This window comes from Pristis pectinata, chromosome 5, assembly GCF_009764475.1.
Source record: "Pristis pectinata isolate sPriPec2 chromosome 5, sPriPec2.1.pri, whole genome shotgun sequence".
NCBI lineage: Eukaryota > Metazoa > Chordata > Chondrichthyes > Rhinopristiformes > Pristidae > Pristis > Pristis pectinata.
Window position 1 is genome coordinate 11238372 of NC_067409.1, and position 17619 is coordinate 11255990.

Below are 17619 nucleotides of genomic sequence, written 5' to 3' on the forward strand. Positions count from 1 at the left end.
ATGGACTTTTGACCTCACAATCTACCTCACCCTGGCCTTGCACCTTACTGTCTACCTGCACTGCACTTTCTCTGTAACTGTTACACTTTATTCTGCATTCTGTTATTGTTTTCCCGTGTACTACCTCAATGTACTGATGTGATGAAATGATCTGAGTGGATGGCATGCAAAACAAAGTTTTTCACTGTACATCAGTACATGTGACAATAATAAACCAATTTAAATTTACCAGTTTATCACAGTGCTGTGTGCAGGATCATTCTATACACAGATAAACTGCGCCCCTTTTCCTGAATTAATTACAACAATTCCCAATTGGCTTGCTGAGTGTAGCAGTTAGCCTAACACTTTACAGCGCCAGCGACCCGGGTTCAATTCCCGCCACTGTCTGTAAGGAGCTTGTACGTTCTCCCCGTGTCTGCATGGGTTTCCTCCGGGTGCTCCGGTTTCCTCCCACATTCCAAAGATGTACAGGTTAGGAAGTTGTGGGCATGCTATGTTGGCGCCGGAAGCGTGGCGACACTTGTGGGCTGCCCCCAGAACACTATGCAAAAGATGCATTTCATTGTGTGTTTCGATGTACATGTGACTAATAAAGATCTTATCTTATCTATGAATGGAGGTGGTGTGATTAGTAAGTTTACAGATGACGTGAAAATTGGTGGTGTTGTTGACAGTGTGAAAAATAGTCATGAAATACAGGATGATATTGATCACGGTGAGATGGGCAGAACTGTGACAGATGGAATTTAATCCTGTAAAGCACAATATGACGCACTTTGAGAGTTCCAAGAAGAGTCGCACCCCAGGCACTATTGACGAAGAGGGAGACCTCCAAGGATCCCTGAAGGTGGCAGCACAGGTGGACGAGGTGGTGAAGAAGGTACACAGGATATAGAATATACAAGCAGGGACATTATGGTACAACTTTATAAACCGTTTGTTCGGCCACAGCTGGAGAACTGCTTGCAGTTCTGGTTGCCACACTATAGGAAGGACCTGACTGCACTGGAGACAGTGCAGAGGTGATTCAGGATGTTGCCTGGGATGGAATGTTTCAATTACAATGAGATACTGGATCGTCTGGGCTTGTTCTTCTGGAGCGGAGGAGGCTGAGGGCTGGGGGGAAGGTGGGGGGCGGTGGGGTGGCAAGGTGGGAAGCCTGAGAGAGGAGCAGGGACAGGGTAGATACTGAGAAACTTTTCCCCATAACAGAGGTACCCAAGACCAGAAGGTATAGGTGCAGGATAAGGGTGCTGCCATGAGGCAGGAGGTACAAGAGCCTGAAGACCCACACCTCAAGGTTCAACAACAGCTTCTTCCCCACTGCCATCAGGTTCCTGAACCCAGCCGAGGAACCCTAACACTGCCTCAGACTATACTTCTTTTTCTCTCTTTCAACTTGCACTATTGTCATTATGTTTACTTTGTCGTGTTGTTATGTATAATTATGTTAACTTATGTTATCATTTGTTTGTAATGTACTGTGCTGCTGCTATAAAAAACAAATTTTCACGGCATTTGTACCCTGTGTATATACTGTATGCCTATGACCATAAACTTGGACTTGAATTTGAAGGATAAGAGATCTAGAGGAGATCTGAGGAAGAAGGTGCTTGCAATCTGGAAGGCACTACCTTGAGAGGATGGTGGAGGCAGGTACTCTCGCAATATTGGAGAATTATCCTGAGGAGCATTTGAATTGCCAAGGCATAGAAGGCCACAGGACATTCCTTTTCCAAGTTACGAGGGCCGTGACTTGGAGCAAGAAGCGGGACTCTCGGTGCGAGACGTGGGAGCCATATAAAGAGGTGAGTGTCGGGACCCAGTTCTTTTTCAGGTATTTCCAGACAATGTAAGAGGCGCCCTGCGAATTGTTAGGTGATAATTGAATGGGAAATTAGCCAATTGGCAACAGCCAATAAAAAGAAGGTAGGGTCAAGCAGAGTGGCCATTGTTGGAGTGGACCGGTGTTAGAGTGGTGAGGACAGGCAAAGGTAAGTTTCTGGAAGCTTTTTCAGAAACTCTTTCATTCCTTCATGGAGCCACAGAGTCACACAGCATAGGAGCAGGACCTTTGGCCCAACATTGTCCAAGCTGACCAAGATGTCTATCTGAGCTTGTCCCCTTTGCCTGCATTTTGCTCACATGCAGGCAAAATGTTTCCTTTCTGTATACCCTGCCCAAATGTCTTTTAAACATTGTAATTGTACCCTCTCTTACCACTTCCTCTGGCAGCTTGTTCCACACACCCACCACCTTCTGTATGAAAAACTTGCCTTTCAGGTCTCTTTTCGATCTTTCCCCACTCACCTTAAAGCCATACCCTCTTTGGACTCCCCTACCCTGGGGAAAAAGACCATTCGCCTTATCTCTGCCCCTCATGATTTTATATAGTCTATAAGTTCACCCCTCAGCCTCCTGTGCTCCAGGGAATAAGGTCCCAGCCTCTCCTTATAACCCAAGTGCTCCAGTCCAAGTATTATCTTTGTGAATCTTTTCTGCACCCTTTCTGGCTTAATGACATCTTTCCTATAGAAGGGTGACCAGAACTGCACCACAATACTCCAACTGTGGTCTCACCAACACTTTGTACAGTTGTAACATGATGCCCTAACTCCTGTACTCAGTGGCCTGACTGATGAAGGCAAATGTGCCAAATCCTGCCTTCACCACCATGTCTCCCTGTGTTGTCACTTGCAGGGAACTATGTGTTCCTGTACCCCTAGGTCTCTCTGTTCCACAACACTCTCCAGGGCCCGACCATCTACTGTGTAAGTCCTGCCCTGGTTTAACTTCCCAAGGTGCGACACCTCGCACTTATTCCAAAGTGAGCACCTTCACAACTTCACCTAATATTTTTCATTTGCCAGTTTTTGTCACTCACTTAACTTATCCATAATCTCTGTAAACTGTTCATATAACTGACCAGCCTCTATTCAACGTGCAAAGGGACTGTGGGAAATTGAACATGGGAAGCAATTCAGAGTGTAAGGATGGTACAAGTTATCATGGTCAAGTCACTCAGTGCTGAATGAGTCATGGAACTTGGAACAGAACAGGAACAGGCCCTTCAGCCCACAATGTCTGTACCAACCATGATGCCAAATTAAACTAATTCCATCTGCCTGTGCATGATCTGTATTCCTCCATTCTCTGCATGTTCATGTGCCTGTCTAAAAGTCTCTTAAATGTCATGGTATCTACTTCCAGGACTTCCCCTGGCAGCCTGTTCCAGGCACCCACCGCGCTCCATGTAATAAATAAAACTTACCTCGCACATCTCCTTTAAACTTCCCCCTTCACCTTAAAGCCATGCCATCTAGTATTTAACATTCTTCTCCCTGGGAAGGAGACTCTGACTGTCCACCCTGTCCATGCCTCATCATTTTATAAACCTCTATCAGGTTACCCCTCAGCCTCTGACGCTCAGACCCTCGGTACAACCCAGTGTCCAACCCATATCCATCAGAACGATGTCATGGTGGTACGTCCCAGTTGCAATTATCTGGCTTCAATGTCCATCATATTATTGTTGTTGCATTATAGTTACAACAGATGGCTACATGAAAGGTGAGAGATGTTCACCTGACTGGGTTCTGTATATTGTGGGTCACTTTTGTTTAATTATGTTGCCAAGTAGTTGGTTTATTGTTGTCACATGTACTGAAATATTTAGTTTTGCAAGCCATCCATACAGATCATTTCAAAACATGAGTACATTCAGGTAGTACAAGGGAAAAGCAATAACAGAATGTAGAATATAGTGTTACTGTTACAGAGAAAGTGCAGTGCAGGTAGACGATAAGATGCAAGGGCCATGATGAGGTAGATTGTGAGGCTAAGGATTCATCTCATCCTACAAGAGGGCCATTCGGTAGTCTTATAACAAAGGTATAGTAGTTATCCTTGAGCCTGGTGGTGCGTGTTTTCAAGCTTTTGTATTTGCATGTTTTTGTCCCCAAATCTCCAACAAGCAATGATTCCAAAGGTCCAGTGCTCTGCAGTGCAGCCTCCTCAGTGCTTGCCAGTAAGGAAATCCATGGAAAACCACTCCTGGTTCCTGCCAGCTCCAGGTGAGCTGAGCTCCTGGTCTTTCAAAGAGGGAAAGAACAGATCCAAGCGTGGGTGTACTGGCAATGGATTGATGGAGTGCATATGTTGAAGTTGACTTAGGGGTAAAGGCATGACACTGCAAAAGGTTGAATGTGAGAAAGTGATGGGGAGAGATGGTGCCGAGGAAGAGCAGGAAGGACATGTCTGTAAGATACCTGGGGAGTGAGGGGTAGGCTTCACAGATCAGAGTGACAAGTGGGCACAGCATAGAGAAGGAGGTCAGATGTTTTTCTTAACTTCCCTGTCCTGGTGAGGTCATGCAACTGCTTCTTGCACTGAATGCAAGAGTGTGGCCACTCCTACTGACCTCCCCTGCCATCTCCTGTATTAACTTCAAAAAGTGCTGGAGGAACTCAGTGGGTCAGGCAGCATCCATGGAGGGAAATAAACAGTGGATGTTCTGAGACCCTTCATCAGGACTGGAGAGGAAGAGGGCAGAAGCCAGAATAAGAAAGTGGGGAGGAGGGGCCCGAGGACAGCTTCAATCCTGCTGTTATCAAGCTCTTGAACAGACCTCTTGTATGTTAAAGATGAACTCTTAATCTTCCAATCAACCTCGTCATGGCCCTTGCACTTTTTGTTTATCTGCACTGCATGTTCTCTGTAGCTACAACACTGTATTCTGCATTCGGTTTTTCTTTTTACTACCTCGACGTACTTGTGTATGGCATGATCTGACTGGATGGCACTGTATCTCAGTACATGTGTCAATACAAAACCCAACACTTCCAACCTAAATTAATAGATTGTCCTTTCAAAGAATTGCATTTTGTGATCCAATTCATTATGGCCACTGCCTCTGAATGGACAAAAGCTATGGAAGTCAAATAATAATGACGTGATTACATTAAAAGTTACGGCCAGACACTGGACATATTTTGGGGATCCCCTATGTAATACTGGATTTCTCCTAGTTACTGTAATTAAATTGGTGTTATTATTTCTAGTCTACTCCAATCAGACCAGGATGTGATGGTGACTCCTGATGCAACTTGTATCATTTTGTTGCACTTACTTAAAGCAATAACATCGCAGGCTAATTCCTCAGTATGTCACTTCAACTTTAGAAACCAATACATTGCCCCTTAGAAGGATGGGAGCAGTACTTACAGAACCGCATATTAATTCGGTGGTGTGTGGGAGGTAGGCAGCTCCTGAACCAGCTGGACGATCTCAATGTGCTGTTTCCATTTATCGCTCTCTAACACTCAGGTGTTCGAGCGATGCTTCATTCTGATGCAATTTGCATACAATTTTTTGGGATATCCATTTGTTAAGATTCATCCACATTGTGTTCTGATGAATATTGGCTACTTGAACTGTGCAAGGTTATAACTGCAGGCAAGGCAGAGACAAGCGCTGATGAATTAACCCCCTTGAGCCTCATTTGTGTTCATCAGATTAACTCCATTGATGGGGATTTATAGCTACGCAGCATAATCCATGACATCATACGTCGCACAGGGATATATTGACTTCAAAGAAGCATTACAGTAATTTTAGCAGCAACAAAAGAAATGTAACTGCATTTTTTGGTAATTGGTCCTGACACTTTTTATAATGAAAAATGTCCCAATTTTGCCAATTTGTATCAGTCACTCTTCAGAAGCACCTTCCTTCCATTAATAAAAATTCAAAATGGGCTCTAATGAATTAGGTAAACTTTAGTCCTGCATCAATTGTGCCCTTTGTACAATTCAATGTGATTATTAAATAGATATGGAAATTCATGCAAATTGAAGACGATGATTTTCGTCATGTTTATTCTTTCAGTGGTAAGGGGGGCATTTAATCTGTCCCCCTCCGATTGCCCCCTGGACTTTTCTGGGACCATTTCAGAGGGCAGTGAAGTGTCACCGCGTGGCTGTGGGTCTGGAGTCACACCTGGACCAGACCGGGTAAGGTTGGCAGGTGTTATTTCCTGAAGGACAACCAGTGGAAGTTGTGCAGGAAGTTAGGTTGCAGCTTTATAAAACTCTGGTTAGGCCGCATCTGGAGTATTGCGTTTGGCCCATTACAGGAAGGGTGTGGCGGCTTCGGGAAGATCAGGGCTGATGGTCCACTTCACAGCCACTGTCCCACACACCCTCCCTGTCCCTTGATTCCAATGATGGCTGCCCTCCTGCTGGCCCCAGTGAGGGCTCAGTGGGCAACACCCTCACTGCTAAGTGAAAAAGTTGAGGGTTCATCATGGAACTTAACATGGTGTTCAACACGGAAAACCATGGTGTTCAACACGGAAAACCATGGTGTTCAACACGGAAAACCATGCTGTTCAACACAGCACAGAAAAGGGCCTTTTGGCCCAACTGGTCCATGCCGACCAAGCTGCCCATCTAAGCTAGTTCCATTTGCCTGCATTTGGCCCATATCCCTCTAAATCTTTCCTAATCATGTATCTGTCCAAGTGTCTTTAATTGGTATTGGTTTACAGTGCATTGAGGTAGTACAGGGTAAAAACAATAACAGAATACAGTAAAGTGTCACAGCTACAAGGAAGTGCAGTGCAGGTAGACAATAAGGTGCAAGGTCATAAGGTAGATTGTGAGATCAAGAGTCCATCTCATCGTATAAGGGAACTGTTCAATAGTCTTATCACAGTAGGGTAGAAGCTGTCCTTGAGCCTGGTGGTACATGCCCTCAGGGTCCTGATTGGAGACGGGAGGAGAGAGAATGACCCGGGTGGGTGGGGTCTTTGATTATGCTGGCTGCTACACCAAGGCAGCGAGAGGTGTAGACAGAATGTTGTACTGTAACCACCTCAACCACTTCATTTGGCAGCTTGTTCCATATTCTGACCACTCTCTGGCTGAAAAGGTTGCCTCTCAGGTTCCTTTTAAACCTTCCCCTCTCCCCTTAAACCTGTGCCACCTAGTTCTTAATTCCCTAACCTTGGGGAGAAAGACTGAGTGCATTCACCCTATCTGTGCTCTTCATGATTTTATACACCTCTAAGGTCTCCCCTCAATTCTCATAGAACATAGAAAGCTTACAGCACAATTCAGGCCTTCAGCTCACAAAGCTGTGTCAAACATGTCCCGACCATAGCCCTCTATTTTTCTCAGCTCCATGTACCTATCCAAAAGTCTCTTAAAAGACCCTATCGTATCCGCCTCCATCACCATTGCCGGCAGCCCATTCCACGCACTCACCACTCTCTGAGTAAAAAAACTTAATGCTGACATCTCTGTACCTACTCCCCAGCACCTTAAACCTATGTCCTCTTGTGGCCACCATTTCAGCCCTAGGAAAAAGCCTCCATCTACCTGATCAACGCCTCTCATCTTATACACCTCTATCAGGTCACCCCTCATCCTCCGTCGCTCCAAGGAGAAAAGGCCGAGTTCCCTCAGCCTGCTTTCATAAGGCATGCTCCGCATTCCAGGCAGCATCCTGGTAAATCCTTGTGTAGTGAGGTGACCAGAAATGAGCATAGTATTCCGAGTGGGGTCTGACCAGGATCCTATATAGCTGCAGCATTACCTCTCAGCTCCTAAATTCAATTCCACGGTTGGAGGACAATACACCATATGTCTTCTTAACCAGAGTCAACCTGTGCAGCTGCTTTGAGTGTCCTATGGACTCTGACCCCAAGATCCCTCTGATCCTCCACACTGCCTAGAGTCCTACCATTAATACTATATTCTGCCATCATATTTGACCTACTAAAATGAACCACTTCACACTTATCTGGATTGAACTCCATCTGCCACTTCTCAGCCCAGCTTTGCATCCTATGTCCCTCTGTAACCTCTGACAGCCCTCCACACTATCCACAACACCTCCAACCTTTGTGTCATCCACAAACTTACTACACTCCTATTCTCTGAGGAATGAAGTCCCAGCCTGTCCAACCTCCCCCTATAACTCAGGCCCTTGAGTGTTGGTAACATTCTCATATTCTTTGCACTCTTTCCAGATTAATGCCGTTCTCCTTGTAACAGGGTAACCAAAACTGTACACAGTAGTCCATGTGCAGCCTCACCAATGTCTTGTACAACTGTAACGTTATGTCTCCTAAATCCCCTGACTGACTTCAGGGATTTTGACAACTAATCTGAAAACAATGCAGATGGAGGCCATTCAGCCCTTTGTGTTCAGACTACATCCATGGGGAGCAGGCCCATTCCTCCCCTCCTTGTTTGTCTGCCCCCTGTTATCTCTCACATGCTTATCCACTCCCCTTAGAGTCTTTTTGCCGCTAAGAGGTGATCTCCAGTCTCCGATTAATCTACCAGCATGTCTTTGGGATGTGGGACGAAGCCAGAGTATGCAGGGGAGAACCAATACGGTCGCAGGGGGAACATGCAAACTCCACATGAACAGCACTGGAGGTCAGGACTGAACCCAGGTCATTGGAGCTGTGAGGCAGCAGCACTACCTGCGGCAGCTTTTCACTGGGGTGGTGGTGGGGAGAATGATGTCACAAAAATAGTCATAGAGTTGCACAGCACAGAAACAGGTCCTTTGGCCCAACTCCTCCGTGCTGACCAATGTGCCTACCTGAGCTTGTCCCATTTGCCTGTGTTTGGCCTGTGTCCCTCTCAATCTTTCCTATCCATGTACCTGTCCAAATGTCTTTTAAACACTCATTGTACCCACCTCTACCTTCCTCCTCTGTTCCATACACCCACACCCTCTGTGCGGGGGTGGGAGTTGCCCCTCAGATCCCTTTTAAATCCTTCCCCTCTTGCCTTAAACCCAGTTTTAGACCTCTCTAGCCTGGGAAAAAGACTGAATATTCACCTTATCTATGCCCCTCATGATTTTATAAACCTCTATAAGGTCACCCTTCAGCCTCCAGGGAAAAAGCCCCAGCCTGTCTAGCCTCTCATAACTCAAGCCCTCCAGTCCCCATAACATCCTCGTAAACCCTCTGCAGCTTAATGACACCCCTCCTATATCTGGGTGACCAGAACTGTGCACAGTATTCCTCGTGTAGTCTCACCAACATCCTGTACAGCTGTAACATGACATCCTAACTCAAATGAATAATGCTTTATAATTTTGAAGCAAATGGGAAATTGGCCTAACTGGGAGAGTCTGGGTAAAACAAGTATCTCTGAAGTGGAGGACAATATAAAATGGTCTGGTAGCCTTTGATTAGAGTTGTGCAGCATGGAAACAGGCCCTTCAGTCCAAATGGTCCATGCCAACCAAGACACCCACAAGCTAATCCCATTTGCCTGCATTTGGCCCATATCCCTCTCAACCTTTCCTATCCATGTACCTGTCCAAGTACCTTTTAAATGTTGCCTCAACCACTTCCTCTGGCAGCTCATTCCATATACCAACCACCTTCTAGGTGTAAAAGTTGCCCCTCAGGTTCCTATTAAATCTCTCCCCTCTCACCTTCAACCTATGCCCTCTAGTTCTTGATTCCCCAACCCTGTGGAAAAAGACCGAGTGAACTCACCCTATCTATGCCCCTCATGATTTTATACACCTCTATAATATCACCTCTGTCTCTTATGCTCCAGCCAGATTCTCAGATGACATTCCACTGCAGTACTGAAGGAGTGCCATAGTGTCACAGAGCCAGGTTTTAAAACAAGACACTGAAGCTGAACATAAGGACTCCAAGAAGGCACTGTGCTTTGGGACGTCCTGAATTGGTGAAAGGTTGCCTTAAAATTGCCTTCATAAAACATACATCCTTGTATTTATTTAAGATAAGATATCTTTATTAGTCACGTATACATCAAAACACAGTGAAATGCACCTTTTGCGTAGTGTTCTGGGGGCAGCCCGCAAGTGTCACCACGCTTCTGGTGCCAACATAGCATACCCACAACTTCCTAACCCGTACGTCTTTGGAATGTGGGAGGAAACCAGAGCACCCGGAGGAAACCCACGCAGACATTGGGAGAACGTACAAACTCCTTACAGACAGCAGCTGGAATCGAACCCGGGTCGCTGGCACTGTAATAACATTACGCTAACCGCTACACTACCGTGCCTGCCCTGAGCTGGATCTGGAGTTCATTAAATGAGCAGAAACTTAGAAAAGAATGAACTCCGACTACAGATGAACAACCTTCTCCTCCTACAATAACACTGGGTAACGGGCACTGTGCTGGCCATTACTACACAGTCAACGTGAGCACATCCTTCCCCTAGGTTTTGGACCAGGAGATTGCACAACAGTGGAAATGAAGGCACATTTGCATCCAGTGTATAAGAAATTCCTCTTGATCATTCCTGAGGTTGACTGATGAGCACTTGAGGAACAGGGGAGGAGAATCCCACAGGGGCTGCTGTCTGTAATCAAAGCTGGCCGTGTGCAGACACAGAGCAGCAGGGTTCGTGCTTAGTTACAGCAGCGCCGTGTCAGTTAATGCGAATACTATCCTGCTGGAAGTTGATCCCAAATGGAATTTTCTCTGCCCCTCTTCTGAAGAAGGCAACTTCTTGTTGTATGAGTGCTGGTCACCCCTGCTTTGCTGGTTGTCATCAGTACAAGGGCACTTCAGAACAGGCCCTTCGGCCCACCATGTCTATGCTGACCATGATGCCAAATTAAACTAATCCCTTCTGTCTGCACGTGATCCATATCCCTCCATTCCCTGCATATTCCTGTGCCTGTCTAAAAGCCTCTTGAATGCTGCTATCGTATCTGCTTCCTCCACCACCCCTGGCAGCATATTCCAAGTAAGGTACAATATCAGCCTTACATAGAACACTACAGCACAGTACAGGCCCTTCAGACCACAATGTTGTGCCGACATTTTATCCTGCTCTAAGATCTATCTAACCCTTCCCTCCCACATAGCCCTCCATTTCTCTGTCATTCATGTGGCTATCTAAGAGTCTCTTAAATGTCCTGAATGTATCTGCCCCCACAACCTCTGCTAGCAGTGTGTTCCATGTACCCACCACTCTGTGTATTTAAAAAAAAACTTACCTCTGACATCTCCCTATACCTTCTTCCAATCACCTTAAAATTATGTCCCCTTGTGCCTTGCTTGATGTTTGTACCCACGTATATCCCTGCAAGGGCACCCATCTTTCTCCCCCGCCCCACCACCACCACCTTGCCTCTGACTAATTATGCCACCCCTAAAACCAGGTTCTGAAATTGATGGTGGAAAAAAAACATTTGCCTTTCCATAGCATCTTTCACAATGCCCAGAAGTACTGTAGAGCCGAGGAAGTGCTTCTGAATTGTAAGCGCTGTTTTAACGTGGGAGCTATGGGAACCGGTTCATGCGACAAGATCCCACATACGGCAAATCACCTGTGGCTAGTGATGGTGGTTGAGAAACGAACACCAGCCCAGGGCATCGAAGGGAGTTCAGCACTGCTGTACAAATCATCAGTGGTGAGTGTACAACACTACCGCTGTCACAGTGAAACGGAGCGCCTTCACTCATCCATCAGTAGTGAGTGTACAACACTACCGCTGTCACAGTGAAACAGACGCCTTCACTCATCCATCAGTCGTCGTCATGGCTATCCCTCGAGGTCGAGGATGATGGTCTTCGTTCCGTTGATCTATTTATGGGCTCTCAAGTGGCTTATGAATCCAATAGTAATAGTCCACAGAGCGAAGATGTCTGTGCGTGTGTTTGTTTAACGTGTCCTTGATGTTACACTACAAAAAGCACACAACACAAATCAACCAACTGATTCCAATGGCATGGAAACCATGACGATTGGAGCTGATGGATTTGTTGCAGCCGTCATCCGCCTTCACAGCCATTGAGTTCAAAATAACTTCGTCTGCCTGTTCCATTGTTGAGGTCTTGGTTGGATTGTTCTTTGTCAGGGACCTCACCATTGACCTGACCACCATGGGTGACCCTACCAGGAGCATAGCTCTAGACGGCATCGCTCTCAGGATCACACAAGCTTCACCACCACGACAAGGTGACAATCCATGGAGAAGATCCATCAGTAGTGAGTGTACGACACTACTGTCACAGTGAAACGGAGCACCTTCACCCATCCATCAGTAGTGAGTGTAGGACGCTACCACTGTCACGGTGAAACAGAGCACCTTCACCCATCCATCAGTAGTGAGTGTAGGACACTACCACTATCTCGATGAAACAGAGCGCCTTCACCCATCCATCAGTAGTGAGTGTAGGACACTACCACTGTCACGGTGAAACAGAGCGCCTTCACTCGTCCATCAGTAGTGAGCCTGTGATACTTTCCAGTTGCAGTAAAATGGAGCATTATTCAACAACCCGTCAATACTTTGTGTGTGACACCACCACAGTCACAGTGAAACTGAGCACGTTCACCAATCTATCAGCAGTGATACTATACACAGTCGTAGTGAAAAGGGGCACAGTTCACCCAGAAACCAGCCTCCCCTCCTTGGACTCTCACTGCCTTGGTGAAGCAGCCAGCATAATCAAAGACGCCACCCACCCAGGTCATTCTCTCTTCTCCCATCAGGTCAGGTAGAAGATACAGGAGCCTGAGGGCACGTACCACCAGGCTTAAGGAGAGCTTCTACTCCACTGTGATAAGGCTATTGCACGGTTCCCTTATACGATGAGATAGACTCCGACCTCATGATCTACCTTGCTGTGACCTTACACCTTATTGCATTGCACTCTCTCTGTAGCTGTGACACTTTACTCTGTACTGTTATTGTTTTTACCTGTACTACATCAATGCACTCTGTACTAACTCAATGTAACTGCACTGTGTAATGAATTGACCTGTACGATCGGTATGCAAGACAAGTTTTTCACTGTACCTCGGTACAAGTGACAATAATAAACCAATACCAGCAGTAAGAGTTTGATGTCTCTGGGCCTGTACTCAAGGGAATTCAGAAGGATCAGTGGGGATCTCATTGAAACCCACCAGATACTGAAAGGTCTGGATAGAGTGGACATTGGAGAGTATGTTTCCGTTAACAGGATTCTCTGGGATCCGAGGGCACAGCCTCAGGATAAAGGGACGTCCCTTTAGAACTGAGGTGAGGAGGAATTTCTTCAGCCAGAGGGTGGCGAATCTGTGGAATTTATTGCCAGAGGGCTGTGGAGGCTGTCATTGGTGTATTTAAGGCAGAGGTTGATAGGTTCTTGATTGGTAGGAGGTTAAGGGTTACGGGGAGAATGGGGTTGAAAAAAAGTCAGCCATGATTGAAGGATGGAGAAGACTCAATGGGCCAAATGGCCTAATTCTGCTCCTATAGCTTATGGAAAGGAGCATAGTTCACTGATCCATTAATGATGAGCGAGTGGCGCTGTCCATCATTAAATGATGCACATTTCACCTGTCTGCCAGCAGCAGCCACACTCTCAGTCCAAGGGAGGAACAGAAGCAATCCGATTACTGGGCCTGATCCAGTAGGCCATTCCTAGGCCATGGAGCCTCAGACTTGAGTTTACAAAGTTCACTGCTCCCTCAGGCTCGGTGCTGCTGCCAGTGCCAACAACACTGTTGTTTTTCTCAAGTGGCTTTATTGAATTTTCAGCAGCACACACTAAAAACAAAGCGTGAAGTCAGTACTTTTAAAAGCAAATATTGAACCTCATTGTGTGGCTCTCACTGAGAATCGATTACACTCACACAAGCATGGAATCTGTTTCCTCAACGGATCAGTTCCCAGGCTGGGTGGCTGAGTTACGTTGGAGAAAACAAGCAATCTGGCAGATCTTAACAGGATCTGGCAGTGACATTCACTCTTCCAATAAAATCTCACCCAAGGCTCAATCATGTCCGAAAACAAAGAAGAATTTATTGATAAATCAGTGTACACTGCAACCCCACCTCTGGTACCAAGCTATTAAAACACATCTCAATTTGTATTCTTTCAGTTGCAACTATCCAATTGTATGTTCTCACCTTTTAAAAATCAGAGTTTATTTAAGGACAGTAGTAAATGCATTGGAGGCAGTTCAGGGAAAGTTTATTAGACTGGAATGGATGGTTTGCCTTATAAGGAATGGTTGGATGGGTTATATCTGCTGGAATTTGAAGAGTGAGAGGGAACTTGACTAAAGGGCACTGAGTATAAGAGTTGGAGCGTCATGTTTGTCATTGAGCTGGGAAGGGTGCTGAAAAGATTTATGAGGATGTTATTGGGACTGGAGGTCTTGAGTTCTCAGGAGAGGTTGGGCTTTTTTTTTCCCCTGGAGCATACAAGGCTTAAGGGTGACTTTATAGAGGTTTATAAAATCATGAGGGGCATAGATAAGGTGGATGGTCACATGTATTTTTCCCAGGGTTGTGGAGTCTAAAACTAGCGAATATAAATTTATGGTGAGATGGAAAAGATTTAAAAGGGACCAGAGGGGAAGTTTTTCCACACTGAGTGTGGTGGAACGAGCTGCCAGAGGAAGAAGTGGTAGAGGTGGCTACAATTACAATGTTTAAAATACATCTGGGCAGGTACATGGATAGGAAAGTTTTAGAGGAATATGGAACAAATGCAGGCAAATGGGACTAGCCCAGATAGACATCTTGGTCGGCATGGACAAGTTGGGCCGAAGGGCCTGTTTCCATGCTGTTTGACTCTATGACACTATTATAAGATCCTGAGGGTTCTTGACAGGATGTGGAGAGGATGTTTCCTCTTCCCAGAGAACCTAGAACTATGGGCCACTCACGTAAGGTAGTGATGACGGGAAATATTTTCTCTCAGAAGATTATGAGGCTCTGGAACTCTCTACCTCAAAGGACGTGGAAGGAGAGTCTTTGAATATTTCTAATGCAGAGGTAGATAAACCTTGATAAGTGAAGGGGCGAAAGGTTACTGTGATTAGACTGTGACGTGGAGTGAAGGTCACAACCAGATCAGTCACAGATCCAACACTTCCAGAAAACTTGCTTTTCTTGTGTGTATCAGAACTGGGTTGTGCTGCTATAAGGCTGCCATCTGAAATATTAACAGTTACCAAAGTGCCCAGACAGAAGATGAGAAGTTGTTTCTCAGGCTTGTGATGGGTGTCTTTGCAACGGTGCTGGAGGCCACAGATAGGAAGTTCGGAGTAGGGTGGGATGGAGAATTAAAATGAATCACTTTCTGTGTTTATATCAGAACTGGCCAGTTCCACTGTGGGTTCTCCATCTTTTCTTCCATTCGTTCAAGGGATGTGGGCGTCACAGGCTGAGCCAGCATTTATTGCCCATCCCTCGTTGCACAAGAAGGTGGAGGTGAGCCACTACAGTCCCTGAGGCGTGAGTGTATCCACAGGGAGAGAGTTCCAGGATTTTGACCCAGTGACGGTGAAATATTTCCAAGTCAGGATAGTGACAACTTCCAGGGGGTGATGTTCCCCAGGCTTTTGCTACCCTTGGCAGCTGGTAGAGGTGGTGGGTTTGGAAGGTGCTGTCTAAGGAGTTTTGGTGAGTTGCTGCAGTGCATCCTGTAGATGGGACAAACTTCTATGTGTGTTGGTGGTGGAGTGAGTGAATGCTGCTATGTCCTGTATGGTGTTGAGCTGTTTGAGTGCTGAAGCTGCAATCATCCAGGCAAGTGGAGAGTGTTCCATCGCACTGCTGACTGAGCAGGGTTTGGGGAGAGAGGAGGTGAGTTACCGCAGGATTCCCAGCCTCTGACCTGCTCTTGTAGTCACATTGTGTACGTAGCAAAGGAGCGAGAGCATTAATTCAGTTACAGAGAAAGTGCAATGTTGGGAGCTGATGAAAATCAAAAAAAAATAGCAGATGCTGGAAATCTGAAATAAAAACAGAAAATGTTGGAAATATTCAATAGGGTGGTTAAGAAGGCGTATGGAGTGTTGGCCTTCATTAGTCGGGGTACTGAGTTCAAGAGCCGCGAGGTAATGTTGCAGCTCTGTAGAACTCTGGTTAGACCACACTTGGAGTATTGTGTTCAGTTCTGGTCACCTCATTATAGGAAGGATGTGGAAGCTTTAGCGAGGGTGCAGAGGAGATTTACCAGAATGTTGCCTGGATTGGAGAGCATGTGTTATGAGGATAGGCTGAGTGAGCTGGGGCTTTTCTCTTTGGAGAGAAGGAGGATGAGAGGTGACCTGATAGAGGTGTACAAGATGATAAGAGGCATAGATCGAGTGGACAGTCAGAGACTTTTTCCCAGGGTGACAATGGTTAACACAAGGGGGCATAATTTTATAGTAATTGGAGGAAGGTATAAGGGGGATGTCAGGCGTAAGTTTTTTTTAAAAACACAGAGTGGTGGGTACGTGGAACACACTGCTGGCAGAGGTTGTGGGGGCAGATACATTAGGGACATTTAAGAGGATCTTAGATAGACACATGAATGATAGAGAAATGGAGAACTATGTGGAAGAGAAGGGTTAGATAGATCTTATAGCAGGATAAAATGTCGGCACAAAATGTTCTATTCAGGAGGTCAGGCTGTATCTGTGGGAAGAGAAGTAGGTCTTGCAACTTGAAATATTAGCTCTGGTTCTCTTTTCACAGAAGGGGCCTGATCTGAGTTTTTCCAGTATTTTCCATTTTTAGTTGGTTAGATGATCCCAGGTATGGAGGTCTTATGAGGGAAGGTTGAGCAGATTGGATCCACACCCATTGAAATTTAGAAGAATAAAAAGCCATCACAATGACATATCTAAGATTCTTAGGGTAAATGCTGGGAAGATGTTTCCCCTTTTGAGAGAGACTGGGATTGGAAGACATGGTCTCAGAATAAGGGGGTGTCCATTTAAGACTGACATGAGGAAAAATTTCTTCTCTCAAAGCATTGTGAGTCTTTGAATTCCTTACTACAGAGGCCAAATCCTTCAATATATTGGATAGGTATATGGATAGGAAAGGTTTAGAGGGATATGATTCAAGCACAGGCAAATCAGACTAGCTTAGGTGGGCATCTTGGTCAGCACAGATGAGTTGGGCCAAGGGGCCTGTTTCCATGCTCTATTACTCAATGACTAATGATTCAAAGCTGAGACAGATAGGTTTTTGATCAGTTTGGGAATCAGTGGTTAGGGAGAGAAGACAAGAGAGTGGATGAAGAAAGCATGATCAGCAATGACCTCAATCAGTCCCAGGGCAGGCTGGAGGGAAGAATGGCCTACTCTTGGTTCTATTTCTCATTGTCCTACGGATAGTTTGGGGAATGGTGTACTCCTTCCATATTTTATTCTAAGCTTCCTTTGAGGATTGTTCTACTCTAGATGATGTTTCCAGTGTTACTTCTGCCATCCTCACCTGATCCGAACTATGTGACTTCATAGAACAATAGAATTGTACAGCACAGAAGTGGGCCCGACTGGCCCACCGTATCCATGCCAACCGTGATGCCGATCTACATTTGTTCCCATTCGGCCCGTATCCCTCGACATCTTTCCTATCCAAGTACCTGTCCAAAGGCCTTTGAAACATTGTAGTTGTATCTGCTTCCACCACCTCTTCTGGCAGCTTGTTCCACATATTTAAGAGAAGTTTGGATAGGTACGTGGATGAGAGGGGTTTGGATCGATATTGTCTGGGTGCAAGTAGATGGGACTAGGCAGAAAACCAGACCGGCATGGGCCCGTTTCTGTGCTGTAGTGCTCTTTGACTCTATATTCACCACCCTTTGTGTGAAAA